Source organism: Dermacentor silvarum, chromosome 3, assembly GCF_013339745.2.
Source record: "Dermacentor silvarum isolate Dsil-2018 chromosome 3, BIME_Dsil_1.4, whole genome shotgun sequence".
NCBI classification, from domain to species: Eukaryota; Metazoa; Arthropoda; class Arachnida; order Ixodida; family Ixodidae; genus Dermacentor; species Dermacentor silvarum.
The window spans coordinates 54,210,873-54,238,753 of record NC_051156.1 but is presented as its reverse complement, the minus strand read 5'-3'; the positions used below and the strand labels follow the sequence as shown (position 1 = coordinate 54,238,753).

General features: G+C 47.8%; 21 non-coding genes across 21 annotated transcripts; all 21 read right to left on the bottom strand.

Moving 5' to 3' along the window:
• Nucleotides 1-1,262: 1,262 nt before the first annotated feature.
• Trnar-ucg (transfer RNA arginine (anticodon UCG)) lies at nt 1,263-1,335 on the bottom strand. The gene has a single exon. It is a non-coding gene; the product is annotated as a tRNA-Arg (tRNA).
• A 12,608-nt stretch (nt 1,336-13,943) lies between these two features.
• On the bottom strand, nt 13,944-14,016 carry Trnar-ucg (transfer RNA arginine (anticodon UCG)). Its single transcript has one exon. It is a non-coding gene; the product is annotated as a tRNA-Arg (tRNA).
• Nucleotides 14,017-14,081: 65 nt separating this feature from the next.
• Trnar-ucg (transfer RNA arginine (anticodon UCG)) lies at nt 14,082-14,154 on the bottom strand. The gene has a single exon. It is a non-coding gene; the product is annotated as a tRNA-Arg (tRNA).
• Nucleotides 14,155-14,219: 65 nt separating this feature from the next.
• Trnar-ucg (transfer RNA arginine (anticodon UCG)) lies at nt 14,220-14,292 on the bottom strand. Its single transcript has one exon. It is a non-coding gene; the product is annotated as a tRNA-Arg (tRNA).
• A 65-nt stretch (nt 14,293-14,357) lies between these two features.
• Trnar-ucg (transfer RNA arginine (anticodon UCG)) lies at nt 14,358-14,430 on the bottom strand. Its single transcript has one exon. It is a non-coding gene; the product is annotated as a tRNA-Arg (tRNA).
• A 71-nt stretch (nt 14,431-14,501) lies between these two features.
• Trnar-ucg (transfer RNA arginine (anticodon UCG)) lies at nt 14,502-14,574 on the bottom strand. The gene has a single exon. It is a non-coding gene; the product is annotated as a tRNA-Arg (tRNA).
• Nucleotides 14,575-19,613: 5,039 nt separating this feature from the next.
• Trnar-ucg (transfer RNA arginine (anticodon UCG)) lies at nt 19,614-19,686 on the bottom strand. The gene has a single exon. It is a non-coding gene; the product is annotated as a tRNA-Arg (tRNA).
• Nucleotides 19,687-19,757: 71 nt separating this feature from the next.
• Trnar-ucg (transfer RNA arginine (anticodon UCG)) lies at nt 19,758-19,830 on the bottom strand. Its single transcript has one exon. It is a non-coding gene; the product is annotated as a tRNA-Arg (tRNA).
• Nucleotides 19,831-19,901: 71 nt separating this feature from the next.
• Trnar-ucg (transfer RNA arginine (anticodon UCG)) lies at nt 19,902-19,974 on the bottom strand. The gene has a single exon. It is a non-coding gene; the product is annotated as a tRNA-Arg (tRNA).
• Nucleotides 19,975-20,046: 72 nt separating this feature from the next.
• Trnar-ucg (transfer RNA arginine (anticodon UCG)) lies at nt 20,047-20,119 on the bottom strand. Its single transcript has one exon. It is a non-coding gene; the product is annotated as a tRNA-Arg (tRNA).
• Nucleotides 20,120-20,190: 71 nt separating this feature from the next.
• Nucleotides 20,191-20,263, bottom strand: Trnar-ucg (transfer RNA arginine (anticodon UCG)). Its single transcript has one exon. It is a non-coding gene; the product is annotated as a tRNA-Arg (tRNA).
• Nucleotides 20,264-20,334: 71 nt separating this feature from the next.
• Trnar-ucg (transfer RNA arginine (anticodon UCG)) lies at nt 20,335-20,407 on the bottom strand. Its single transcript has one exon. It is a non-coding gene; the product is annotated as a tRNA-Arg (tRNA).
• A 4,933-nt stretch (nt 20,408-25,340) lies between these two features.
• Nucleotides 25,341-25,413, bottom strand: Trnar-ucg (transfer RNA arginine (anticodon UCG)). Its single transcript has one exon. It is a non-coding gene; the product is annotated as a tRNA-Arg (tRNA).
• Nucleotides 25,414-25,484: 71 nt separating this feature from the next.
• Trnar-ucg (transfer RNA arginine (anticodon UCG)) lies at nt 25,485-25,557 on the bottom strand. The gene has a single exon. It is a non-coding gene; the product is annotated as a tRNA-Arg (tRNA).
• A 71-nt stretch (nt 25,558-25,628) lies between these two features.
• Trnar-ucg (transfer RNA arginine (anticodon UCG)) lies at nt 25,629-25,701 on the bottom strand. The gene has a single exon. It is a non-coding gene; the product is annotated as a tRNA-Arg (tRNA).
• Nucleotides 25,702-25,772: 71 nt separating this feature from the next.
• Nucleotides 25,773-25,845, bottom strand: Trnar-ucg (transfer RNA arginine (anticodon UCG)). The gene has a single exon. It is a non-coding gene; the product is annotated as a tRNA-Arg (tRNA).
• A 71-nt stretch (nt 25,846-25,916) lies between these two features.
• Trnar-ucg (transfer RNA arginine (anticodon UCG)) lies at nt 25,917-25,989 on the bottom strand. Its single transcript has one exon. It is a non-coding gene; the product is annotated as a tRNA-Arg (tRNA).
• A 71-nt stretch (nt 25,990-26,060) lies between these two features.
• On the bottom strand, nt 26,061-26,133 carry Trnar-ucg (transfer RNA arginine (anticodon UCG)). Its single transcript has one exon. It is a non-coding gene; the product is annotated as a tRNA-Arg (tRNA).
• A 71-nt stretch (nt 26,134-26,204) lies between these two features.
• Trnar-ucg (transfer RNA arginine (anticodon UCG)) lies at nt 26,205-26,277 on the bottom strand. The gene has a single exon. It is a non-coding gene; the product is annotated as a tRNA-Arg (tRNA).
• A 71-nt stretch (nt 26,278-26,348) lies between these two features.
• On the bottom strand, nt 26,349-26,421 carry Trnar-ucg (transfer RNA arginine (anticodon UCG)). Its single transcript has one exon. It is a non-coding gene; the product is annotated as a tRNA-Arg (tRNA).
• A 71-nt stretch (nt 26,422-26,492) lies between these two features.
• Nucleotides 26,493-26,565, bottom strand: Trnar-ucg (transfer RNA arginine (anticodon UCG)). The gene has a single exon. It is a non-coding gene; the product is annotated as a tRNA-Arg (tRNA).
• Nucleotides 26,566-27,881: the final 1,316 nt, after the last annotated feature.

Here is a 27,881-nt window from a genome sequence, read left to right as displayed (position 1 = left end):
CGGTCGTCGGCCCGTTTGAAGGCCGGCCATCATGACTGTTTTGGTGGGCGGTTCGTCACCGCTGCTTGCACTGGGCTTTACCACTTCGTTGCCTGCTTCGTCGCGCGGTCTCTTGGCAGAAGCACCAGATTCAACTTCCATGACTTGCACGTCGGCTTGCGCTTCCGCAGCCAACACTGCTTCCACTACCTTGCCTTTGTCCTTCTCCTGCGTTTCCCCGGTCAAAGAGACTTCGCTTGTCTGGGGTGTGGTGTTGTCAGGAAAAACACCCTTCCACGCGTTGGTAGGGACAGCCTCCTGATTCGCTTCCTTCGCGTCTGTCTGCTTTCGGGCGTCACTAGCGGCTTCCTCGGCGTCGGCCTCATCCATTATGAGCTCAGTCTCCACTTCTTTACTTGCTTTTCCTGTGATGCTTGCGTAGGTGGTCACGCATTTCGCGTCGGTGTGACCGAAGCGCCTACACTGCGAACAGCGAGGCACAAGGCAGTCACTTCGGATGTGACTGGTGGTGTTGCAATGGAGGCATAATGGTGCTCGGTTTGGCACAACAACCAGAGCGAGTTCATTTCCTACCCGTAACTGGTGTGGTAAGTCATCGATAGTGACACCGGATTTGAGTTTCATGGCGACTTGGCGGGTTGTAGATTCTCTGTCTGTAATGCCGCGTACACGTCATTTTTCCTTTGTGACTTCTGTAACTTTTCCATACGGTGCCAAGGCCGCACGCACTTGGTCATCGCTGACGCCATAAAGAAGCCAGTGCACTTCCGTCGTAGTCCTTGGTCGTTTGGGTTAACCACAAGGCATCGGCGATTCTTGACTTGTATGTCTCCGGTAGACAAAATTTTCTTTGTTGCTTCAGCGTTCTTGAAAGTCATGGCCCAAACGTGGTTCATCCGGTACGCCCCCAAAGCGATAACGTCGGGGAGCGCACCAAGCTGTTCCATGGCATCCCGAAAATCTACGCGGTATGGCCGCATCCGCAAATCCGCATGAAGAAAGATAGTATTCATCACAACCTGACCTGATGGAAGTTGAGGCAGAATAACTTGGTAGTCCTGGTCGACTGAAGCAAAAGACCTGTTTCCGCGGCTTGAATGCGCCGCTGAATCCTCTCCTTCGGAGCCCATGTTACCCACGACCGTACACAACGGTGGCCGGAAGCGGAAACATCCATTAGGCCACGCGGACACATGGGGCACTTTGCGCCACCTTTGTTAAATGCGTGTTCGGCAAGCAGTAAATAAAAATTTTCAAACCAACGTCCACGACAGGACTCGTACCTGCAGTCTTCTGATCCGAAGTCAGACGCCTTATCCATTAGGCCACGCGGATTTTTTTTAGAACTTTTATTCAAATAGAAAGCAAGTACATAGATAAAAACCACTTTGGTCTGCTTGACCAGTGTGGTAGACTAAAATTTCTTCATTTTTGCCAAGTCATCAAGTACCGAAATCCAATCTGGAGGCTCGGCTAAAGAGCTCTATACCTCGCGCATGTAGGTTACGTTCTCTATAAAGTTTTCCCTGGTTGACTTTACTTTGGGGTCGGCGTGCCTAACCGCCATTCTTGTGACCCAAAGGCTATGAAGGCCCAGTATCATAATCATGTCATGAGGAACGTTATTTTCATTCTGTACTGAAAGGTATCGAATTCCATATGGTGTTATCGGTAACTCTTTCTTCAGGGTTCGTTGCAACACATCCCCAAAAAATACTGGATCCCAACAATCAATAAACGTGTGCTCGATGGTTTCGGGTTTCTTACACAAGAGGCAGTTGGTCGTCCAAGGTACATATATTCCTTTCTCATCTAGCCATGTTTTTACCGGAAGTGTGTTTGTGTGTAATTTGAAAAAGAACGTTTTAATAGCTCCTCTAACAGTCATTCTTCTAACTCTCTTTAAAACATCCTGCCCTGGGCCTCCATTGTTTAGGGATCTGTATAATGGGACTCGGAGTCATCGGAGTCATCAGGGAGGTAGTGGCCGAATACTGCACCAGGGAGGCCAATTCCTGTTCTGGTGAGGGAGTGACTTTGATGAAGCTTAGTGGGCCTGCCTAGTTTGGTTGCACCTGAACTAGTATAGCCCCACTAGCTCTCGGCAATATGTATTTTTTTCTTTGCCGGTGTCAGGCACCACTCCATGCCTGCAAATGTAGTGGAATGGAGCAGGATTCGAACTTACGACCTTCAGATTTGAGGTCGGGTGTTCTACCTCTACTCCACGCCACCACAACACAACACCGCAAACAAATATGCAGCTTTAGAACAGGAAGATGAAGATAACATAGAGCTAATGAATGAAACCGTAACTAGGCTGATCTCAGACGCAGCAATTGAAGTAGGAGGTAAGGCACCAAAGCAACCTGTAGGGAAGCTCTCCCAAGAAACAAAGGACCTAATAAAGAAACGACAAAACATGAAAGTGTCCAACTCAAGAGATCAGATAGAATTCGCTGAACTGTCAAAACTGATCAACAAGAAGAAAGTAAGGGATATTCGAAATTATAACGTGGGAAAAATTGAGGAAGCCGTAAAATATGGACGCAGCATAAAATCAGTAAGAAGAAAACTAGGCATAGGACAAGGCAAGATAAATGCACTGAAAGATAAGCATGGTAATATCATCAGCAATTTCGATGACATAGTAAAAGCAGCAGAAGAATTCTATACTGACCTGTACAGTAGCCAAAACAGCCAAGCTACTTTCATTCGAAATAGTGATGAACCGGATACAGAAGCTCCTTCTATAACTAGCGATGAAGTTAGAAGGGCCTTGAAAGACATGACCAGGAGAAAAGCGCCTGGAGAAGATGGAATAACAGTAGATTTAATCAAAGATGGAGGAGATATCATGCTTGAAAAGCTTGCGGCCCTTTATACGCAATGCCTCACAACTTCAAGTGTACCAGAGAGCTGGAAGAACGCCAACATTATACTTATCCATAAGAAGGAAGACGTTAAAGAATTGAAGAATTACAGACTCATTAGCTTGCTTTCAGTATTGTATAAAATATTCACCAAGATAATTTCCAATAGAATCAGGACAACACTTGACTTCAGCCAACCAAGAGAACAGGCTGGCTTCAGGAAGGGATATTCTACGATGGACCATATCCATGCCATCAATCAGGTAATCGAGAAATCTGCGGTGTACAATCAACCTCTCTATATGGCTTTCATAGATTATGAAAAGGCATTCAATTCAGTAGAGATACCAGCAGTCATAGAGGCATTGCGTAATCAAGGAGTAGAGGAGGCATACGTGAATATCTTAACAAATATCTACAAGGATTCCACAGCTACCTTGGTTCTCCACAAGAAAAGTAGAAAGATACCTATCAAGAAAGGGGTCAGTCAAGGAGACACAATCTCTCCAATGCTATTCACTGCATGCTTAGAAGAAGTATTCAAACTCTTAGACTGGGAAGGATTAGGAGTGAGGATCGACGGCGAATATCTCAGCAACCTTCGGTTTGCAGATGACATTGTCCTATTGAGCAACAATGGAGAGGAATTACAACAAATGATTGAGGACCTTCATTGAGAAAGTGCAAGAATTGGGTTGAAGATGAATATGCAGAAGACAAAGATAATGTTCAATAGCCTGGCAAGGGAACAAGAATTCAGGATTGCCAGTCAGCCTCTAGAGTCTGTAAAGGAATATGTTTATCTAGGTCAATTGCTCACAGGGGACCCTGATCATGAGAAAGAAATTTACAGAAGAATAAAATTGGGTTGGAGTGCATACGGCAGGCATTGCCAAATCCTGACTGGGAGCTTACCACTGTCGTTGAAAAGAAAAGTGTACAATCATTGCATTCTACCGGTGCTAACATATGGGGCAGAAACTTGGAGGTTAACAAAGAAGCTCGAGAACAAGTTAAGGACCACACAAAGAGCGATGGAACGAAAAATCTTAGGAGTAACGTTAAGAGACAGGAAGAGAGCGGTGTGGATCAGAGAACAAACGGGGGTAGATGATATTCTAGTTGACAATAAGCGGAAGAAATGGAGCTGGGCAGGCCATGTAAAACCGGTGGACCATTAGGGTTACAGAATGGATACCGAGAGAAGGGAAGCGCAGTCGAGGACGGCAGAAAGTCAGGTGGGATGATGAAGTTAGGAAATTCGCAGGCACAAGTTGGAATACGCTAGCGCAAGACAGGGGTAATTGGAGATCGCAGGGAGAGGCCTTCATCCTGCAGTGGACATAAATATAGGCTGATGATGATGGTGATGATGATGATGATAATGGGACTGGCATCATCACATCAATTAAATCTTTGTACAGCTTCTTTCTCGGTACAAGGCTTAGGTACTCGAAAGAGAAGCGTGTTTTAAGTATCCTAAATGTCGCCACTACTTCTCTGAAGTAACCTTTTACGCCACAATCAAATGTAGTCGCACTAGACACAACAAATTCAGGCAATACATTTTTCAAGCGCTCTTGCATCATTTCTCTCAAAAACGGGTCTCTCTGGTCCCGCATGAACATAAAACGCGACACAATCTGCCGGATGAACAGATGCGAAAGGCCCAGGCCTCCGTCTTTCACTGAGCGAAATAGATTGGTTCGGCTAACTCTCCCAACTGGAGCCCCAAATGAACACCGCAAATATTCGGTGCAGTTTTTGCACATGGACGCGTGACATTGATAAAAATTGCAGCACATACCGCACTTTGGCAATCAAAAACACATTGCATGCACTGGCCCGAGCAAACAGCGATAATTCACGGCCTTGCCATCCTCCAACTTTCTCCTTCACCCTTGGCGTCAGGTCATCCCAGTAATCTGCTGTTTGGTTATAATGCTCAAGAGGAACGCCTAAATACGTAGACGGACTTCTTGCCCACGTAAGGCTCGCAAATTTTTCTGGTTTAACGTCCCATGTTCCGTGCCAGAAACCGATACTTTTCTCCCAGTTTATCGCGCAGCCTGTCTGTTTACAAAAATCTTTGGTGACGCTAATGGCTTCTTCTATGCTTTTGCGGTCAGTGCAAAAAACAACTACGTCCTCAGCGTAGGCAAGGATTTTCACGTGATGCGTCTGAAGCCTGAAACCATGTACCTTTTCGTTATTAATAAGACTAAGGCAGAAGGGTTCAAGGTAAAGAGCGAAGAGCAGTGATGACAACGCACATCCTTGTTTTATAGATGACCGGACGTCAATATTCTGGGTGAGGTTCTTGTTAACTATAATGCGCACAGTACAATCACTATACGCCATCTTTAAACCTTCTAATAACACTTTGCCAACACTGGCATGCTGAAACACAGAAAAAAGAACATCGTGTGTGACACGGTCAAAAGCCTTAGCGAGATCGAGTTGTAACATTGCAACACGTCCTGATATAGCATCACAGCATTCGAGAACACTGCGGGCTACATGCACATTTGTACATATCGAACGGCCTTTTATTCCACATGTCTGGTGCGGTCCAACGAGCAGCACAATAACGCTTTGCAGACGTTTAGCCAAAATTTTTGTGTAGATTTTATAGTCAACATTTGTAAGAGTTATTGGGCGATAGGCCCCTACTGATAAAAGTTTCGCAGGATTATCCGTTTTAGGTTTTAAAACCATATGAGCAGCGCGAAAGGAAGGCGGTAACAATTTTTCCTCATAAGCGTTTTGAATTACCTTATGCAAAATGGGGCTGATTTCCTCGATGAACATTTTGTAAAAAGCTGCGCCTATTCCATCTGGTCCGGGTGTTTTTCCTGGAGCCAATTCTTTAATGGCACTTCTCACTTCATCTATACTTATTGGCTGTTCTAATCGCGTCTTAACTTGTTCATCAAGCCTGGGTATTAAGTCAATAACCTCGGTTCTTAGCCCAGTTTTCCCGCCCTTGTTATTCGCAAATAATTCGCTGTAATGCTCAACAAATGCTTGCTCAATTTTACTCCTGTCTGACGTCACTTCGTTGCAATAGAGGATCTGTCGTATTTCATTTTGAGCCGCATATTTTCTTTCATCGGACATCGCTCGCTTGTTGGGCGTTTCACCAAGCCACATCTTCTCAGCTCGCGCCCTTATGACTGCGGCCCTGTACTTTTCCGTTGCAATTACTTCTAGTTTGTTTTTTACTTCACGAATTGCTTTTATGTACATGCCTGGATTGCTGCTTTCCATGCACATAAGAAAATCGAGTTCCCACTGGAGTTCCTTTTCATTACTCTTTTGCATTTGACTATTAATGCTTCCCCTTTCAATCGCAATCATCTTGACTGCGCTCTTAAAGTTTTCCCACTCAGCTGCCCAACCATGTGATACCGTGGATGCCATTTGTTCAATTCTTCTTGTTACACACTCCATAAATTTTTCGTCATGTAAAAGTTTCACATTGAATTTCCATAAAGCCCAATTAAAACGGCTTTTTCTCAAGTTGGTTCCTAGTGTAGCGATTACAAGGCTATGGCCGCTAAATGACACATGTTTCACTTCATAGTGGTCACAATCTCTGGCAAGGTCGACTGTAACATATATCCTATCCAGCCTAGCACAGCTTCCGCGCTGATAATGGGTGTAGGTAGGGCGGCTTCCTCTTAACAATAAATATCCAAGATCCTCTAAATAATATTCCTGAAGCAGTGAAACAAGCAACCGTGAACTTTTATCTCGTACAGGGGTGTTTTTGGCTCGATCTTCAGCGAAACCCACACAATTAAAGTCGCCAAACATAATTGAACATTTTTCGCATTTCAAAAATTTTTCTAACTCTTCAAACAACACAACGCGCTCATAATCGGTGTTTGGTGCGTATATACAGATAGCACGTCATTCCCTTGCACAATACGAAAAGTCAAGAACAAGCAATCGTCCCGCCTCCGACGCAACAACTTTTTCGCCTTTGATGCCTACGTTATTCCTTATGTAAATTGCACAACCACCGGATGTGCCTACTGCGTGGCTAACACAGACATTAAAATGCCTTCGAAAAGTTTCCACCATGCGATCCGTCTGCTCCTCACTTTCAATCTTTGTTTCTTGCACGGCTACTATGTATAAGTTATTTTCCAGAAAAAGTCGGTTAAGTTGATTTTGTCGTTTCTTGGTTGCCAATCCTCGTACAATTACAGTGGCAACACGCAAGGCAAGACCGAGCCTTTCGTCTTTAAGTTGCGAAGAGCTGATGGATCGCGCAGTGTTTACCTCAGGCAGCAAGGGTGCATTAGAGCCTTCACTGAGTTGCGGCCGTGGTTGGTGGGGATGAACTCGCTGTCTGTTGCCTGCCTCGTCAACCGAAGTTCGGTGACTGGACGGGACAGCATCGTCCATGCGTTGTCGCTTTGGCGGTCCCATGTTGCTTACTTAGCAAGGGGTAGCGAGACCCCGCCTTTATTCCGGCGGTTTCTCCAGCGGGCGCCTACCAGAAAGAATGTTCGGTTTCGGCTTCAACGACGTTCGTCGCGTGAAAGCCGTTTTCATTGGCGGCCCCCCGTCATCTGCATCATCGAGATGGTCTGGTTCACCAACACTGTCGCTGTGCATACGCTTTGTCGACGCCTCTACAACGCCATCCATCGTTTCACACTGCACTGTCGACGTTTCATTTGGCGGTGTATCCTGAGTTTCACTTGACGGTTTCCTCTGCGGTAAACACTTTTCGGCCAATTAGTTGTGCACGTCTTCACTATTTGGTCCTGTCGCATTTTCTTCCAGCTCTTTCCTTTCACTAGTTGTTGACTCACGTTGATGTATCACTGCCGGGGGCGTTTCCACCGCGTTTTGTTTCACCGTCACCGTCGCTGCTACTTCTTCAGCTTCAGCCTCGTCCATGATGTCTGATACGTCAGCGTCCTTTCTGGGGCCCGTTATGTTCGCGTACGTGGGTACGCACTGGGTTTCGTCATGGCCGAACCGGCGGCACCGTGAACATCGGGGGATTTGGCAGTCGCGGCGGATATGCCCTTTTTCTTGGCAGCGCAAGCAGAGTGGCGCCTTGCCTGGGATAACTACGAGGGCAGGCTCACCGGCGACACGCACTTGATAAGAGATGTCTTCAATTGTGACTCCGGCCTTTAGCCTGAGGTTCAGCACGCGCGTTGTCGTAGCCTTTTCCGAAATTCCGAGGACGCACCAGCGCTCCTTTGTCGCTTCCATCACCTCGCCGTATGGCTCGAAAGCCATACGAATGTCGTCGTTCGTCACATTAGGAAGGACCCAGTGGATTTTCACTCGGACATCTTGGTTATTCGGGTCTACTACCAGAGACTTTCTGCCTTTCACAGTAATATTCCCAGTAGTCAACAACTTCTTCATGCTTTCATGACTCTTGAACGTAACAGCCCACACATGATTCATTTGAAATGCTCCTAAGGCATCGACCTCAGGCAGCAATTCCAAACGACCAAGGGCATCCCGGTAGTCTTCAACCCTGTACGGTCTTGCTCGTGGGTCACCGGGCAAAAAAAAAAAGCGTTTTCAAAACAATCCGACCTTTTGGCAGATGAGGCAGCAACACTTGGTAGTCGTGGTTGTCTTCCATGTCGTCCCTGTTTCCGCGGCTAAGCTGGGCCGCTAGCACCGCCCCGTTGGAGCACATGAAAAACACGTCCGTACGCTTTCGCGGCCGGAAGTGGAATCCCATTAGACCACGCGGACACATGGGGCACTTTGCGCCACCTTCGTTAAATGCGTGTTCGGCAAGCAGTAAATAAACATTTTCAAACCAACGTCCGCGACAGTACTCGAGCCTGCAGTCTTCTGATCTGAATTCAGACGCCTTTTCCATTAGGCCACGCGGACATATACGGCATCTTGCGCCACCTTCGTTAAATGTGTGTTTTTTTTATTTATTACCGACTTGGCAAATACACAAAAACAACATGTAAAATAAATACAAGATTAAAATGACCAGTCGTTAAAAGACTGTAGCGTCATGTTAAAATGGCTTCAACGAAGCCAAACTGTCCAACACTTGAAGCCATTCCGGTGGGTCACTTTGCATTTTCAACACTTCCCGTGTGTAAACAACATTTTCAACAAAATAGTATCTGGCTGACCTCGGATGTACATCAGCATTGTGTACAGCCATTCGAGTTCTCCATACGCTGTGCATACACAATAACATTAACATGTCCGCCGGCACACCAGTCAGGTTCTGCGCATGGCAAGAACCTTATTCCAAAAGCACTAATCGGGAGCTCCTTTTTGGTAGTTCGCTTTTTGGAAGTTCGCTGCAGAATGTCCCAAAGAAAGCGGGCATCGTGGCAGTCAAGAAAAATATGTTCAACTGTTTCTTCCTTATTGCATATAAGGCAATTGACGGACCATGGGACAAACAAACCCTTGCTCCTTAGCCATGGCTTAACCGGCAGTGTGTCAGTGTGGAGCTTGAAAAAGAAGGATTTTGTGTTAGCTCTTACAGGCATATTCCTTACTCTTTTGAGAACATCACGTTCAGGCCCTAAGTTGTACATAGAACGATACACTGGCATAGGTACAAAAACGTCAACAAGATCCTTATATAATTTTTTTTGTGACACTTCAAACAAGTACTCCCTAGAAAATCTCGCATTTAGAAGACGAATCGCCGTGATAACTTCACGCAGATAGCCTTTTAGTGCCATCGGTTTGACTGCGTGCGACGATACAACAAAATCGGGCAAAGCGTCACGTAACCTCACTTGGATCACCGTGCGCAGAAACCCATCACTTTGGTCACGAAAGAAAACAAATCTCGACACAAGTTGCTTGAAAAACAAATGAGTTAAACTGAGTCCGCCGTTGCGCAAAGAGTGAAACAAATTAAATCTGCTCGTGCGTTCCCATACTGAACCCCAAATAAATTCCGCAAACACTCTGTTTATTTTTTGAACTGAAGATCGGCTCATGCATAGCACCTGCAAGACGTAAAACACTTTAGCTACTAAAAACATAGTACACATTTTGGCTCTTGCAAACATCGAAATGTTGTGGCCTCCCCATTTGTTAGTTCGTTCTTTCATTCTGTCCCTCTCATTCGTCCAGTATTCAACTGGCTCTCGGTAGTTGCCGAGTGGAACTCCAAGATAAGTGCCAGGTAGCACACTCCACTGCATTCTGCAAAACAATTCTGGCGTATCTTGCCAGTTCCCATGCCAAAAACCTAGACACTTTGGCCAACTTATGGCACTACCAGAAACACTACAAAAAGATTGGGCTTCGTTCACTACTTCTGCAATGCTTTGCTTATCGCGACAGAACACTGCTATGTCGTCAGCATAGGCTAACACTTTTATTTCTCTGCCAAAAAACGTGTATCCGCGAATACTATGGCTATGAAGTATCTTTAGACAGGAAGGTTCTAAATAAAGAGCGAAAAGCAAGGCCGAGATTGGACACCCTTGTTTTATGCTGGACAGTACTGGAATTCGTCTGCTGAGTCTATTCTTGATAATTAGGTTTGTTATACAACCATTATAAACCATTTTCACCCCGTCCAAAATGACTGTTCCGACATTCACGTATTCAAGAAGCAGAAACAGGACTTCGTGCGACACCCTGTCAAAAGCTTTGGCTAAATCTAGTTGTAGCATGGCTACACGATCTTCCATCAAATCGCAGCATTCAAGTATGCTTCGTGCTATGTGTATGTTTGTGAAAATAGTCCTACCTCTAATACCGCATGTCAGATGTGTACCTACTAGGAATTTCACTACACCCTGAAGGCGTTGGGCGAGCACCTTCATGAATACTTTATAATAAATGTTAGCTAGACTTATTGGTAGGTAGGCCTCTACTGATTGAAGCTTTATGGGGTCAGTAACTTTAGGTATAAGTACCACATGTGTCTGTCGGAAGGAAGGACGCGTCCATTTTTGTTCATAACACTTCGTTATGACGCGATACAGAGCCTGTGCTACTTCAACCTTGAAAATTTTATATATCGCTGCCCCAAGACCATCTGGTCCAGGCGATTTTCTTGCTTTAAGGTCATCGATAGCCTCTTCAATTTCTGCTACAGAAATAGGTCTTTCAAGGGCTTCCTTAAGTTCACCATCAATTCTCGGCATCAGTGGCAAATAATCACTTTTAAACGCCGAGATATCGCTTGCTCTCTTGCTTAGAAGCGTACTATAGTGGTCCACAAAAGCACGTTCTATCATTTCCTTGTCGTATGTAAGCTGCCCTTGATAAAATATTTCTTTTATCTCCTTCCTCAACGTGTCTCCTCTCGTCACTGAGCGCTCGCTTGGTGGGCGTTTCACCCAACCATACTCGTTCCGCGCGTGCTCTCAAAACGGCGCCGCGATATCTTTCTTCGTCGACGACTTCAAGTTTCGACTTAAGTTCTTTGCTATCGTTTATAAATGTACCAGCCGCGCCTCTTTCCATGTTCAACAGGTATGCTAACGTGCACTGCATTTGCCGTTCCTCTTGCTTTTGTTTGTGCCGCAATACGCATGCTCTCTCTAAAGCAATTATTTTCGCTTCGCTTTTAAACAGTTCCCAAGCTTCTACAACATTTTCCGCATTTTCAAGGAGAACATTTTCTAATTTCTCTTTTATTCTTTGTAGAAACAATTCATCCTGCAAAAGATTGTCATTAAGTTTCCATAAGTGCCAATTAAATTTTTTCTCTTTGCTTTTTGTACCTATCGTAACCATTACCAAGCAATGCTCACTGAAACTGATGCATTCGACACTGTAGCTAGAAAGGAACGGAACTAAATGAAAAGGCACATAAATGCGGTCTAACCTCGAGTGGCAGTCTCCTTGAAAATGCGTATATTGCACATCACTGTCAGAACCAAGAACACTTCCAACATCCTCCAGATCAACTTCACACAAAATTTCATGCAGAACAGTTGCGCTTTTATCTTGACTGAGCAGCTTTTTCGATCTATCTATCGGCCGGCACACACAATTAAAGTCGCCAAACACTAGAACGTGCCTGTCACACACCAAGAAAGATCTCAGGTAAACAAAAAATTCTTCACGTTCACCAGCATTATTAGGAGCATATACACACACCGCCCTCCAAAGCATTCCAGGCAAAGAAAAATCACAAATAAACATACGCCCTCCCTCACATGAAGTAGCTTGCTGCTCTGTAATCCCAATACTGTTTCTAATGAAAAGAAGGCAGCCACCAGAAGTACCATTCGCGTGGCAAACGCATACGTTGTACATCGTTCTGAAAATTTCAGCCATTCGATTCGTTTTTTCCTCAGATTAAATTTTTGTTTCTTGGACTGCCATCAAATCAATATCTTTTTCTAGTAGCATGCGGCTAATCTGACATTGTCTTCGCCTCTGTGACAGCCCTCTAACGTTTAATGTCGCCAAACGAAGCGGAGTGGTGATGTTAATATCGTCTGCCATTGCGTTAGCTACAATTAATCTGTGCCCCTACTCACAATTTTCGAGGAAATATTGCGGCTCTCACACTGATGCTTGGGGAACATATCCCTCTCCTTGAAGGCGACGTCTGCAAAACCACGTCCTCACAGAATCATTCCCAATCAACGATCGGGTGCTGAAAGTTCTTTCCGGGGCACTACCTCCGCTAAGGCGGAGGCGGCGCTTGTGACGGCCGTCTGTCTGGCGGCACGTTGGGCTTGACCTTCAGCGTAGACCGTCGGACTGTCGGTGTTTTCGGTGTCGGTCCTTCGGTATCCACACCGTCGGTGTCTCGGCTGTGGTCCTCAACCTCGTCACGCAACCGTTTTCCGGCGCCTTTAGCGTCGGAAGTCAGGTCCATGTCGTCGCTGACGCTGACTGGCTCGTCAGCCACTTTGGTCGGAGGTGGCGTGATTTCTGAAGACGCGCCCGTCGCCTCAGCACCAGCTTGCGTCACTTGAACCTTCGCCGGAGGAGGCGCAGAATCCGGCACACTGCCTTCATCTATCCCCTTCAGGTTCACCTTTGCGGTCTTCGTAACCAGTGGTGCAGACGAAGCTCCCGCCCCTTCAGCTGCTCCTTTGGCGGCCTCTTCGGCGTCCTCCTGATCCATGAGAAGCTCAGACGAGTCCTCGCTCCTGCCTGGGCCAGCAACGTTGGCGTACGTTCTCACGCACTGGGTCTCGTCGTGGCCAAAGCGACGACACAGCCCACAACGTGGTACCCGGCATTCTCGTCGAATGTGTCCAGTGCCACGGCACCGGAGGCAGAGGGGTGCTCTGCCCGGGACAATAACGAGAGCCTGGTCTTCCGCAACACGAAGTTGGTGTGGTAGGTCCGTCTTCTGTCATTCCGGGCTTGAGTTTCAGGACCACGACCGTGTCGTGGTTCCTTTGTCGTTGCAGCCCTGGACCCTCCACTTCTCCCTCGTCACTTCAGTTACTCTTCCGAACGGTGCCAAGGCTGTTCTGACGTCTTCGTCAGGAACACCATGCAGCAGCCAGAAGAGCTTGAGCCTGACACCCTGGTTGCACGGGTCAATGACCACGCAACGGTGTTCCTTGACAAGGAGTCCTTCGGCGTCCAATATCTTCTTTTTGGCCGCCTCGTTCGCAAAAGTTACGGCCCACACATGATTCATCTGATAAGCCCCGAGGGCCACCACTTCCGGCAGCAGCATGAGTCGCGAAAGCGCATCCCTGAAATGCTCAACACGGTAAGGCCGAGCTATCACTCCGCCGTGAATAAAAACAGTGTTCAAAACACTTGCACCTGAAGGCAGTTGTGGTACAACCATCTGGTAGTCCGGGGAAGCTTTTTCCGTTGACCGGGAACCGCGGCCGAGGGCCGCTGTAACCGCGCTCCTGAGGAGCAAGACATTCCGCGACCGTTCGCTGTGATGGCCGGAATTGGAATCCTCGTTAAATGCTTGTTCGGCAAGCAATAAGTAAAAATTTTCAAACCAACATCCGCGACAGGACTCGAGCCTGCAGTCTTACTGATCCGAAGTCGGACGCCTTATCCATTAGGCCACGCGGACACATCGGGCATTTTGCGGCACCTTCGTTAAATGCGTGTTCGGCAAGCAATAAGTAAAAATTTTCAAACCCACGTCAGGACTCGAACCTGCAGTCTTCTGATCCGAAGTCAGACGCCTTATCCATTAGGCCACGCGGACACATCGGGCATTTTGCGGCACCTTCGTTAAATGCGTGTTCGGCAAGCAATAAGTAAAAATTTTCAAACCCACGTCAGGACTCGAACCTGCAGTCTTCTGATCCGAAGTCAGACGCCTTATCCATTAGGCCACGCGGACACATCGGGCATTTTGCGGCACCTTCGTTAAATGCGTGTTCGGCAAGCAATAAGTAAAAATTTTCAAACCCACGTCAGGACTCGAACCTGCAGTCTTCTGATCCGAAGTCAGACGCCTTATCCATTAGGCCACGCGGACACATCGGGCATTTTGCGGCACCTTCGTTAAATGCGTGTTCGGCAAGCAATAAGTAAAAATTTTCAAACCCACGTCAGGACTCGAACCTGCAGTCTTCTGATCCGAAGTCAGACGCCTTATCCATTAGGCCACGCGGACACATCGGGCATTTTGCGGCACCTTCGTTAAATGCGTGTTCGGCAAGCAATAAGTAAAAATTTTCAAACCCACGTCCGCGACAGGACTCGAACCTGCAGTCTTCTGATCCGAAGTCAGACGCCTTATCCATTAGGCCACGCCGATTTTTTTTTCTTTATTGCCGTCGTCGACGTACAAAATCAAATGTTACAAATGATAAAACGTGCCAGCCACACTTTGGCCAACACAGCACTAAAATCTTTTCAGTGACACCAGTTCATCCAATACAGACATCCATTGTGGTGGATCAGGCAGTACTTTGTATGCGTCTCTCACGTAAACAACACTCTCAATGAAGTGTTCTCGCACCGGTTTCACAACGATGTCTGCATGTTCAAATTGCATGCGAGTTTTCCACATCGCGTGGAGGCCCAGGACCATAATGAGGTCATACGGTACTTCCTCTGAGGTATCTATTGGCAAGAAGCGTATTCCATATGGGTCCAGGGGTAACTGCTTCTTCAGCGTTCTCTGCAGAACGTCCCAGTGAAAGATCGGGTCCCAGCAATCTAGGAAAACATGTTCTATTGTTTCTGGTTTTTTACATAAAAAGCAGTCCGTTGTCCAGGGGATGAAAATACCCTTGCTATGAAGCCAGGTCTTAACGGGAAGTGTGTTTGTATGTAATTTGAAAAAGAAAGACTTAGTTGATGGCCTTACTGGCATTTTCTTGACTCTTTTTAGAACGTCCTGTCCGGGGCCTCCACGGTGTGGCGAACGGTACAAAGGTACAGGTAGCATCGTGTCCACAAGATCTCTGTACAATTGTTTTTTTGTAACGATGGACAGATACTGCAGCGAAAAACGCACATTCAACATCCTATGCGCCAGCACCACTTCACGCAGGTACCCAGTCACGGTTCCCGGCATGTTCTGAGCCGACGAAACAACAAATCCTGGAAGAAGTCTACTCAGCCGTACTTGAATTAGTGTTCGAAGAAAGGGATCATTTTGATCCCGCAGAAACACAAAGCGTGACACAATTTGTCGCAAAAACAAGTGAACCAGACCAAGCCCACCTTTCTTGACCGGGAAAAACAAATTTGTTCGACTCGTCCTCTCCCAGGTAGAGGCCCAAATGAAAGTGGCGAAAATGCGGTGAATTTTTTGTACGCTTACCCGCGCAGCACACAACACATTCATAACATACCATATCTTGGAAACTAAAAAAAGGTTGCAAACAGTGGCTCTAGAAAACATTGACAATTGCTTGCCTCTCCAACCGTCAGCCTTTTCCTTTGCTGTCGAAACTTGGTCGAGCCAGTACTGTTCGGGCTCACGGTAACTTCCGAGAGGCACCCCCAGGTACTGTGTAGGTAACCTTGACCAATTCATTCGAGAAAAGGTCTCCGGCTTGTCTTCCCAACTCCCATGCCAGAAGCCATAACTTTTATCCCAGTTTATCTGGGCTCCAGTTGAATTGCAAAACTTTTCGACAACAGCAGTTGCCTCTATAATGCTCGCTTTATCAGTGCAGAAAATCGCGATGTCGTCTGCATACGCCAATATTTTAACGTGTGCTGCCTGTAGTCGATAGCCTGTTATGCGTTCGTTGTTTTTAATGGCCAAGCAGAGTGGCTCGAGATAAGCAGCAAACAGAAGGGGCGAAAGCGGGCATCCTTGACGCACCGACGAGAGCACACGAAAGCTATCGGTGAGCTCCCCATTAACAATAATTCGCGTTGAGCAGTTCTTGTACGCCATCGTGACACCTTCCGTTATCACACTGCCAACATTCGTGTGTTCAAGTATGTATAGTAGAGCCTTGTGCGAGACGAGGTCGAAGGCTTTTGCCAAATCGATATGCATCATCGCGACGTAATCGCCAATAGCATCGCAACACTCTAGCACACTTCGAGCCACGTGTACATTTGTTGTAATACTGCGCCCCTTAATGCCACAAGTCTGGTGCGGCCCTACCAGTGTTTTGATGACACTTTGCAGTCGTTTTGCTAAAACTTTCGTGAATATTTTATAGTCAACGTTGGCTAGAGTTATCGGGCGATATGAGCCAGGCAACAAGCGTTTCTTTTCATCATCACTCTTCGGGATTAGCACAATATGCGACGTTGTGAAGGACAAGGGCAATATTTTTCGGTCATACGCTTCGCTGATAACTAGATGGAGGACATGAGCCAGCGCTGACTTAAACGTTTTATAGAAAATAGCCCCTAAGCCATCAGGCCCAGGTGCTTTACCGGGCGCCAACTCGTCTATTGCGCACTCTATCTCACTCAGGGTAATGGGATGTTCTAGCCGTGCCTTAACTTCTTCATCGAGCTTTGGCATCAATGAAAGGAATTCCGTCTGGTAGCCATCTTTAGGTTCACGTGGTTGACCTAAGAAGGCTTTGAAGTGATCGACGATCCCTTGTTTGATGTCGTTTTTGTTGGACGTGATGTCATTGCCTTTAGCTAGCTGGCGGATTTCCTTCCGACATGCGTACCTTTTCTCGTCTGAGAGAGCTCGTTTTGTTGGCGCTTCTCCCGCCCACAGCTTCTCAGACCTTGATCGCACAACGGCGGCTTTGTATTTCTCAGAGTCTATCCTTTCGAGTTCGGCTTTCACTTGCTTTATTTCGTTAACATACACACCAGGCTGGACACTTTCCATGCAGATGAAAAATTGCAGTTGCTGGCGAAGGTTCGTTTCTGCCTGTTTCAGGTTATGCCGAAGGACACTGCTTCTTTCAATAGCCATTGTTTTTACTTTCTGTTTAAATTCTTCCCATTTAATGGCGAAGCTTGCTAATTCGACTGAAATCAGGTTTTCTAGTTCCTTCGCAACGGCATCAACGAAAGCATCGTCATCCAGCAACTGCGCGTTCAATTTCCAGAGGTCCCAGTTAAAGGTGTGTTTGATCTGTCTTTTCCCGAAAGTGGCAGTTACCAAGCAGTGATCGCTATATGCAATGGGTTGCACATCATATTCACTACACAAGGGCACCAATTCGGCTGACACATATAATCTATCTAGCCGAGCGTGGCTATCACGCTGGAAGTGCGTAAACTGCGGGTGGGTACCGCTGGCGAAGACACTACCGATATCTTCCAAGTCGTAATCGTGCACCAGCGCATTTAGCAATACAGCACTCTTATCGCGAACGCGTGAAACTTTTGCGCGATCGTCAGCAGAGCACACACAGTTAAAATCCCCCAGCAGTATGACCACCTTGTGGCAGTTTACGTATGCTTCAAGTCGCTCAAAGAAGATTCGCCGGTCTGTTTCAATATTCGGCGCGTAGATACAAATGACTCGGAAATCCATATCGCAATAACAAAAATCAGCCACTAAAAGGCGACCTGTTTCACACGAAAACACTGACTTCACACAAATGCCAAAGTTTCTTCGAATGAATATAGCGCAACCACCTGATCCACCAACAGCGTGAGAAACACACACGTCGAAGTGCGCACGAAAATTGGACACCATTCTGTCGGTTAGCTCTTGGCTCTCTATTTTGGTTTCTTGGATTCCCACAAGATGCAAGTCATTATCTAAGAGTAGGCGACTTAGCTGACATTGCCGCCTTCTTGCACCGAGCCCTCGTACATTTAACGTGGCTACACGTAGCGCTCCTTCGATATTAGCTGCCATGGCTACACGGTAGAATGGTGCCCGTCACAGTTACGCAGGGACGAGTGTTGATAATGACGCGCCGATAACCGCGTTGAGTGCCACAAATGGGAACACAACCCGACCTCTCGAAAACAACACTGACATGCAACTCGGGCCCTCGTTCCTGACACATATCCAAGAGAATAGCGCTCAGGGTGACGGCCATTGCACTCACGAACCCCCCAACCCGCCTCAAGCAAAACACAGTACAGAACTACGGAGGCGGTTTACCCGCCTGCCGTGGATCGGCCGTAATGTTCGGCCGCAGCTTCAAGGTTGGTCTCCTCATACCTGGCGCTTTGGGCGGTGGCTCGTCTCCGCCGCTGCTGTCCTGCGTCGTAGCCAGGCTATTGGTCTGGTCGCGCGGACGTTTCCCCGCCTGCAAGTTGGCAAGCCCGGTATGGGTGTCCATGTCTTCATGTTCAGGGGGGGTGGAGGCCGCTCCCGGGTCAGGTGGGCTCTCTTCCTCACGGTTCGGCATGGCTACAGTGCCCTCCACTTGCTCTTGCTGTTCAGTGTCGACGGCTTCATCGACATGTTGCCCCTGTTTCTGAGGTCGTGCCTCCGACTCTGCCACCTCGCCAGCTGCTTCCTTAGCCGTGGTCGATGTGTCTTCCATATCCGCCTCGTCCATGAGTAGGGCGGAGTTGTCGTCGTTGCTCACGGGTCCGGTCACGCTAGCGTACGTCCGCTCGCACTGACTCTCTTCGTGACCGAAGCGTCGGCAGGCACCACACCGCGGAATGCGGCAGTCGCGACGAATATGGCCCGTCCCGCGGCAGCGTAGGCAGAGAGGGGCCCTGCCCGGCACAACCACAAGAGCCAGCTCGCCGGAGACGCTCACCTGGTGTGGCAGGTCGTCAAGCATTACGCCCGGCTTCAACTTCAGCGTAACCAGTCTTGTGGTAGAGTTCTTGTCAGCCACGCCATGCACCCGCCACCGGTCGCGGGCGACGTCCGTGACCTTTCCAAACGGCGCGAAGGCAAGACGCACGTCCTCGTCAGGAACGGTGTGCAGCAGCCAATGCACTTTTAAGCGTACATCCTGGTTGGCGGGGTCAATGACGAGGCATCGGCCCTTCTTGACCTGTAGCTCACCAACACTGACGATCTTCTTCACAGCTTCGTTGTCTTTGAAGGTCACGGCCCAAACATGGCTCATACGGTAGGCCCCGAGAGCCACCACTTCCGGCAGGAGCGATAACGGGGCGAGCGCATCGCGGAAATCTTCCACCCGGTATGGGCGGGCCCTGATATCACAATGTAAAAAAACTGTGTTCACAACAAAACGCCCTGTTGGCAAACTCGGCAAAACAACTTGGTACTCGTTGTCCGCAACGACACTCCTGTTACCGCGGCCGCTCTGGGCCGCTGAAGCCGCTCCTACGGAGCCCGTCATTATGCGTCCGTCACGCTCGGTGGCCGGAAGCAGAATCCCCATTAGGCCACGCCGACACATCGGGCATTTTGCGGCACCTTCGTTAAATGCGTGTTCGGCAAGCAATAAGTCTAAATTTTCAAACCCACGTCCGCGACAGGACTCGAACCTGCAGTCTTCTGATCCGAAGTCAGACGCCTTATCCATTAGGCCACGCGGACACATCAGACATTTTGCGGCACCTTCGTTAAATGCGTGTTCGGCAAGCAATAAGTAAAAATTTTCAAACCCACGTCCGCGACAGGACTCGAACCTGCAGTCTTCTGATCCGAAGTCAGACGCCTTATCCATTAGGCCACGCCGACACATCGGGCATTTTGCGGCACCTTCGTTAAATGCGTGTTCGGCAAGCAATAAGTCAAAATTTTCAAACCCACGTCCGCGACAGGACTCGAACCTGCAGTCTTCTGATCCGAAGTCAGACGCCTTATCCATTAGGCCACGCCGACACATCGGGCATTTTGCGGCACCTTCGTTAAATGCGATGTTCGGCAAGCAATAAGTCAAAATTTTCAAACCCACGTCCGCGACAGGACTCGAACCTGCAGTCTTCTGATCCGAAGTCAGACGCCTTATCCATTAGGCCACGCGGACACATCGGGCATTTTGCGGCACCTTCGTTAAATGCGTGTTAGGCAAGCAGTAAATAAAAATTTTCAAACCCACGTCCGCGACAGGACTCGAACCTGCAGTCTTCTGATCCGAAGTCAGACGCCTTATCCATTAGGCCACGCGGACACATCAGACATTTTGCGCCACCTTCGTTAAATGCGTGTTCGGCAAGCAGTAAATAAAAATTTTCAAACCCACGTCCGCGACAGGACTCGAACCTGCAGTCTTCTGATCCGAAGTCAGACGCCTTATCCATTAGGCCACGCGGACACTTTTTTTTATTTATTGCCGGTCTTTGACAATGTACAGAACAAAATCTCAAAAAGCACAACTACAAAACATATTGGAAAACATGAAAGCCATCAGTCCAACATGGACTGGCGTTGTCGAATTAAAATTCTTTTAATGCTGTCAGAGGTTCTATCCTCGACAGCCAATCGGGTACACATTCTTGTGTTTTCTTTATTTCAATGAACCGAAACATACTGTCTCGAAAATAAATACGAGCCGGCCTAGCGTCTGGGTCGCAATGGTACCCAGCCATCCGTGCCCGCCATAAACAGTGGAGGCCATGGAGCATGATTAAATCGTATGGTACCCCGTCCTCATTCTTTATCGCTAGGTACCTGATCCCGTGCGGATTCAACGGAAACTCCTTCTTGATTGTCCGTTTTAGGACGTCCCAGAAGTAGACCCCTTCCCAGCAATGCAAGAACACATGATCTACTGTTTCAGGTTGCTTGCAAATCAAGCAGTGTGTGCCCCATGGTACAAGGAAGCCACGTTCTTCCATGAATGTCTTCACTGACAGTGTTCCTGTGTGTAGCTTAAAAAAGAATGTTTTAACGCCAGTAGGCACCTCCATTCTTTTCACCCGTTTTAGGACATCCTGTCCTGTTCCTCCACCGTATACAGCTCTGTACAATGGCACTGGAAATACAATGTCGCAACATCTTTATATAATGTATTTCTTTTCACGTCAGAAAGATAATCGAAAGAAAAACGCACAGAAAGAAAGCGCACACTATCGACTACTTCTTTAAGATAGCCGCGAATCGCCCCTGGCATACTATTAGTACTAATAATGAGTGCCGGCAAGGCGTCTCTTAACCTGAGCTGTAATACCGTACGCAGAAATGGATCACGCACATCTCGAAAAAACAAAAATCTATTGACAAGCTGTCGTACAAAAAGATGCGCCAAGCCCAGCCCCCCTTCCTTCACCCGTCTGAACAGGTTTGTTCGGCTACATCTTTCCCAGCTAGATTCCCAGATAAAAACGGCGAACACTCTATGCAACCTTTGTACATTTACCCTTGAACAAAACTACGTCTGCATGACGTACCACAACTTCGTAATGAAAAACATATTGCATACAGTTGCCTTTGCAAAAATGGACAGGTTGATGCCTTTCCACCTGTCTGCTTTCTCTCTTGTTTCTTTTATTTGGTTCGTCCAGTATTCCTCGCTGTGTTTGTAACTGTCCAAGGGAACACCCAGATACTTGGTAGGGGTTTTCACCCAGCTCACATTAGCAAAGTTGTCTGGGGCCGAAGACCACTCTCCGTGCCACCAACCGAGGGATTTACCCCAGTTCACTTTACTGCCCGTCACATCACAAAACTGTTTCGCAACGCGTATTGTTTCCGTTACACTTTCTCTGTTTGTACAACACACGGCGATATCATCTGCATATGCCAGGAGCTTGACTTCTGTGGCTGCCAAGCTATAACCGCGTATATGAGCATTCTCTATTATCGCCAAACACATCGTTTCTATGTAAATAGCAAACAAAAGAGGACTGAGGGGGCAGCCTTGACGCACAGAACGCATGACGTTAATGGGGGCCCCCAATGATTTATTCACAATTAAGCGTGTTGTGCAGTTCTGATACGCCAACGCCACTCCCTCAGTGATAATGGCACCCAAATTAACGTGTTCCAGAATGGCAAACAAAATATCATGAGACACACAGTCAAACGCTTTCTCGAGGTCAAGCTGGAGCACTGCGACGCCGTCGTAAGTGATGTCACAGCACTCGAGCACGCACCGCATCGTGTGAATATTCGAAAAAATTGACCTCCCTTTGATCCCACACGTTTGGTGGTCTGCAACTATTTCTTTGATGACGCTTTGAAGTCTCGCTGCCAAAACCTTCATGAAAATCTTATAGTCGACATTGGTTAAAGATATCGGCCTATAAGATGTCACGAGCCTAAGTTTCTCTGCTTTGTCACTCTTAGCTATCAAGATGGTATGCGCTTTACCAAAAGAAGGCGGCAAAGCTTTGTTCACATACGCAGCGTTAAACAGGTCTGTTAACAGGGGCGACAGTTCTTTCTTGAAGGCTTTATAAAAACACGCGCTCAGACCATCAGGTCCGGGTGATTTGCCATTGTTCAAATCATGTATTGCTTTTTCGACTTCGTGTTCTCTTATACTGCCTTCTAATAGGTCCTTCGTGTCGTCACTTAATCGCGGCATGCGACTGAGAAAGACCCTTTTGAACTCATCTACATTGGCTTCTTGATATGCAAACAGTGACTGGTAATACTCTAAAAACGCTCGGCCTATGCTCTTATTATCGTCGACGAGTGTACCATTCCACGAGATCTTATCGACATGATTACGTCGACCATGAGCTTTTTCAAGTCCAAGCGCCCTTTTGGTGGGCGTCTCCCCCACGACTATTGCGTTTGCTTTTGCACGCACAATCGCCCCTTGATAGCGTTCTTTGTCCAACTGTTCGATTTTTTCTTTGATGGTTCGCATATCTTGCTTACACGCCCCTGGCTCTTCGCACTCCAGCGCTATCAGCTGATTAAGTATATTTCGTAAATCTCGTTCATTCATTTCCGTCTCAAACTTTAAGCAGCACGATCTTTCTATTGCTTTCATTTTTACCTTCTGTTTGAACCCTTCCCATTTCTCTGCTATTGTTTCAATACATTCATCGCTTACTTCCATAACAGCCTCATGCATTGCGTCTACAAATGGCGCGTCTTTTAGTAGTAAGGCATTTATTTTCCATTGGTCCCAGTTAAAAGATTGACTCTTCTTCTTCATTCCTATGGTAGACATCACCAAGCAGTGATCTGAGAACGACACAGATGCAACAGAATAACTGTGGCACTTTGGAATCATGTCCTGTGACATGTACAAGCGGTCTAACCGCGCATGGCTACTGCCTTGAAATCGCGTAAACATCACTTCCCGCTCCCCCTCAAGTCTCTCACATACATCGTCTAGTTCACTTTCGCTAATCAGCTTAGACAATATATGACTGCTTTTATCGCGGATACCAGCATTATTGGATCTATCTCGAGCACTCAAAACACAGTTGAAATCACCCAATAAAAGCATGCACTTTTCACTGCTAATAAACTGAAAAAGTTTCGAAAAAAATAAAGCACGTTCTTCTACACCATTTGGCGCATATATGCATATAACTCGAAATTGAACTTCACAAAAAACAAAATCGCAAAATACGATCCTTCCGGATTGACACGAAAACACACTTTGTACTACAAGGTTTGGCAACTTCTTAACAAACAGGACGCATCCGGCGGACGTCCCTACCGCGTGGCTCACGACCGCATAATATCTAGTCGTGAAACGCCGCACCATGCTCCCGGTCTCCTCCTCCCCGTCTACCTTGGTCTCCTGGACAGCTAAAACATCTATGTCGTGGTCAGTGACCAACCGTAGGACTTGATTTTGCCTACGGCTAGCCGCCAAGCCTCTCACGTTTAGTGTGGCAATACTCAGTGTTGGTTCTGGAGCCATGCTGTACTAAAGAATGAGGTAGGCCCGGAGCATGGTGCTTACCTTTCACGACTAGCCTTCGGCTAGCCGCCTCCGGAGCCGCCCGGCTTCCCGGCGTTGTTGATGGTGTGCTGCGCTTTGTCCCCAGGCCTTCTCTCGGGCGGAACATTCGGTTTGGGTTTGAAACCCGCACGCCTCCCAAGAGGCGCTTTCGTCGGCGGCCCGTCCCCGGTGCTGGATGCTGCGTTGTCCTGGTCTCCGGCGTCGTCTCGGGGGCGCTTGAAGGTTGCACCGAGACTAGCAGCCCGGTCCCCGTCGTTGGCAGCCTCGCTCTGTTCCATTTCTGATTCATCGTCATCGCTTTCGCCTTCACTTGCACCTTCATTTGCAAGGACAGCTTCCGTGTCGACCCGTGCCGGCCCAGTCACTTGCTCAGCAGCTTCGACCACCTTGGCTTCAGCGCCCTCCGGCACTGTCACGGTACTTGTCTTCGCTGGCGGGACATGGTCTCCGGCTCCCTTAGCGGCGTCTTCAGCCTCGACTGCGTCCATCAGCTGTTCGGCTGCCGCTTCACTCACTGCTGGGCCTGTCGCTGTAGCGTAGGTCTTCACGCAGTCGGCTTCGACGTGCCCAAAACGTCTGCAACGGGAGCAGCGCGGCACCTTACACTCTCGCCGGACGTGCCCAGTGCCCTGGCAGCGCAAGCACTGCATAGGCCGCCCGGGAACGACCACCAAAGCGAGCTCTCCGCCGACGCGGACCTGATGAGGAAGGTCCTCTACTTTGAGACCGCTCTTGAGCTTGAGCAGCACGGTCCTGGTGGTTGACGTCTTGTCCCCCATGCCTTGGACGCGCCACCTCTCCCGGCTTACCTCCTCCACCTTCCCGAAAGCCGCGAACGCCGTCCGGATGTCCTCGTCGGCCACGCCGTACAGTAGCCAGTGCAGCCTAAGCTTCACCTGCTGGTCCTGCGGGTCGACGAGGACGCACCGTCGTCCCTTCACCTGCAGTTCCTTCAGTGCCACCAGTCGTTTTGTGGCGGTCGCATCCTTGAGGGTTACCGCCCAGACGTGGTTAATCTGGTACGCCCCTATGCATAGCACCTCAGGCATCAAGCCTGTCGGCAGCAGGGCGTCCCTGAAATCCTCCACCTTGTAGGGTCTGGCACGCACATCACCGTGCAAAAACACGGTATTAATCGCCACTCGTCCTTGGGGCAGTTGAGGCAGAATAAACGGGTATTCGTAATCGTTGTCATTGGTCCTGTTACCGCGGCCAAAAGTGACCGCTGTCGCTGGCCTTGAAGAGGCCATGATCCCATGAACCGTCACGCTCGGTGGCCGGAAGCAGAATGAGGCCACGCGGACACATCGGGCATTTTGCGGCACCTTCGTTAAATGCGTGTTCGGCAAGCAATAAGTAAAAATTTTCAAACCCATGTCCGCGACAGGACTCGAACCTGCAGTCTTCTGATCCGAAGTCAGACGCCTTATCCATTAGGCCACGCGGACACATCGGGCATTTTGCGGCACCTTCGTTAAATGCGTGTTCGGCAAGCAATAAGTAAAAATTTTCAAACCCACGTCCGCGACAGGACTCGAACCTGCAGTCTTCTGATCCGAAGTCAGACGCCTTATCCATTAGGCCACGCGGACACATCGGGCATTTTGCGGCACCTTCGTTAAATGCGTGTTCGGCAAGCAGTAAATAAAAATTTTCAAACCCACGTCCACGACAGGACTCGAACCTGCAGTCTTCTGATCCGAAGTCAGACGCCTTATCCATTAGGCCACGCGGACACATCGGGCATTTTGCGCCACCTTCGTTAAATGCGTGTTCGGCAAGCAGTAAATAAAAATTTTCAAACCCACGTCCGCGACAGGACTCGAACCTGCAGTCTTCTTATCCGAAGTCAGACGCCTTATCCATTAGGCCACGCGGACACATCAGACATTTTGCGCCACCTTCGTTAAATGCGTGTTCCGCAAGCAATAAGTAAAAATTTTCAAACCCACGTCCGCGACAGGACTCGAAACTGCAGTCTTCTGATCCGAAGTCAGACGCCTTATCCATTAGGCCACGCGGACACATCGGGCATTTTGCGGCACCTTCGTTAAATGCGTGTTCGGCAAGCAGTAAATAAAAATTTTCAAACCCACGTCCGCGACAGGACTCGAACCTGCAGTCTTCTGATCCGAAGTCAGACGCCTTATCCATTAGGCCACGCGGACACATCAGACATTTTGCGCCACCTTCGTTAAATGCGTGTTCGGCAAGCAATAAGTAAAAATTTTCAAACCCACGTCCGCGACAGGACTCGAACCTGCAGTCTTCTGATCCGAAGTCAGACGCCTTATCCATTAGGCCACGCGGACACGTCGGGCATTTTGCGGCACCTTCGTTAAATGCGTGTTCGGCAAGCAATAAGTAAAAATTTTCAAACCCACGTCCGCGACAGGACTCGAAACTGCAGTCTTCTGATCCGAAGTCAGACGCCTTATCCATTAGGCCACGCGGACACATCAGACATTTTGCGCCACCTTCGTTAAATGCGTGTTCGGCAATTAGTAAATAAAAATTTTCAAACCCACGTCCGCGACAGGACTCGAACCTGCAGTCTTCTGATCCGAAGTCAGACGCCTTATCCATTAGGCCACGCGGATTTTTTTTTTTCTTTATTGCCGGTTTGCAACACATTTACAGATATCAAGAAAATCAATTTAAAGAAATTTAAAAGCGCCTGCCACACTTAGGCTGACGCTAGGTATTTAAAAGCACTTGATAGATGCCAGTTCATCTAATACAGAAGTCCATTCATTGTCCTCGTTTCTTGCCTTGTACACCTCTCGCATTAGGAGCATGCTCTCTATAAAGTTTTCCCTTGCAGATTGGATTGTAATATGCTCATGGCGTACCGCCATTCGAGTCTTCCTTAGACTGTGAAGACACAATAACATGAACATATCATGAGGCACTCCATTATCATTAGATGTAGGGAGAAAGCGGATTCCATACGGCGTCACCGGTAGTTCCTTCTTCAATGTACGTTTAAGAACGTCCCACAAGAACACTGCATCGGAGCAGTCCAGAAAAATGTGTTCCATTGTTTCTGGTTTTCTGCATCTTAAACAGTTTACTGACCATGCTACAAACAGGCCTTTCTCTTTGAGCCATGGTTTAACCGGTAACGTTTCACTGTGAAGTTGAAAGAAAAAGGACTTGGCTGACGAGCGCACGGGCATCCGCTTTACCCTTTTTAACACATTTGCTCCACTTTCTATACAAAATTTGGTCCTATAAATTGGTAAAGGCAGACATATCTCAACAACATCTTTGCATAGCTTTTTGCGCTTAACGCTACTCAAATACTCTAAAGAAAAACGCGCGCACAAAATTTGGTAAGCCCATGCAACTTCACGCAGAAAGCCCTTGATAATATTTGTTCTCGCTAGTGTAGTTGACACAATATAATTTGGTAAAACGTCACTCAGACGTTCTTGAAACACAGTTAACAGAAAAACATTTTTTTGATCGCGCAAAAACAGAAAACGCGAAACCACTTGCCTCAAGAACAAGTGAGCTAGGCCAAGGCCACCGCGCTTAACTGAGGTGAACAAATTGGTACGGCTCGTACGCTCCCACACAGATCCCCAGATAAAGACGGCAAATTCCCGGTGCATTTTTTGTATGCTCGTTCTAGATGCGCAGAGGGCCTGTAGCACGAACCAAATCTTAGCGACAAGAAAGAGGTTGCATACTGTTGCTCTCGTGAACATGGAAAGGTCCCTTCCACCAAACTTTTTTGTTTTTTCCTTCACTTCTGCGCATTGCTCTTTCCAGTAGTCTTTTGTGTCCCTGAAATGCTGTAGCGGTACACCGAGGTACATCATAGGCGAAGACGTCCAATGTACACTTTCTATTTCAGTGGGAATGTCTTCCCAAGCCCCGTGCAATAGTCCTACTGATTTTCCCCAATTAA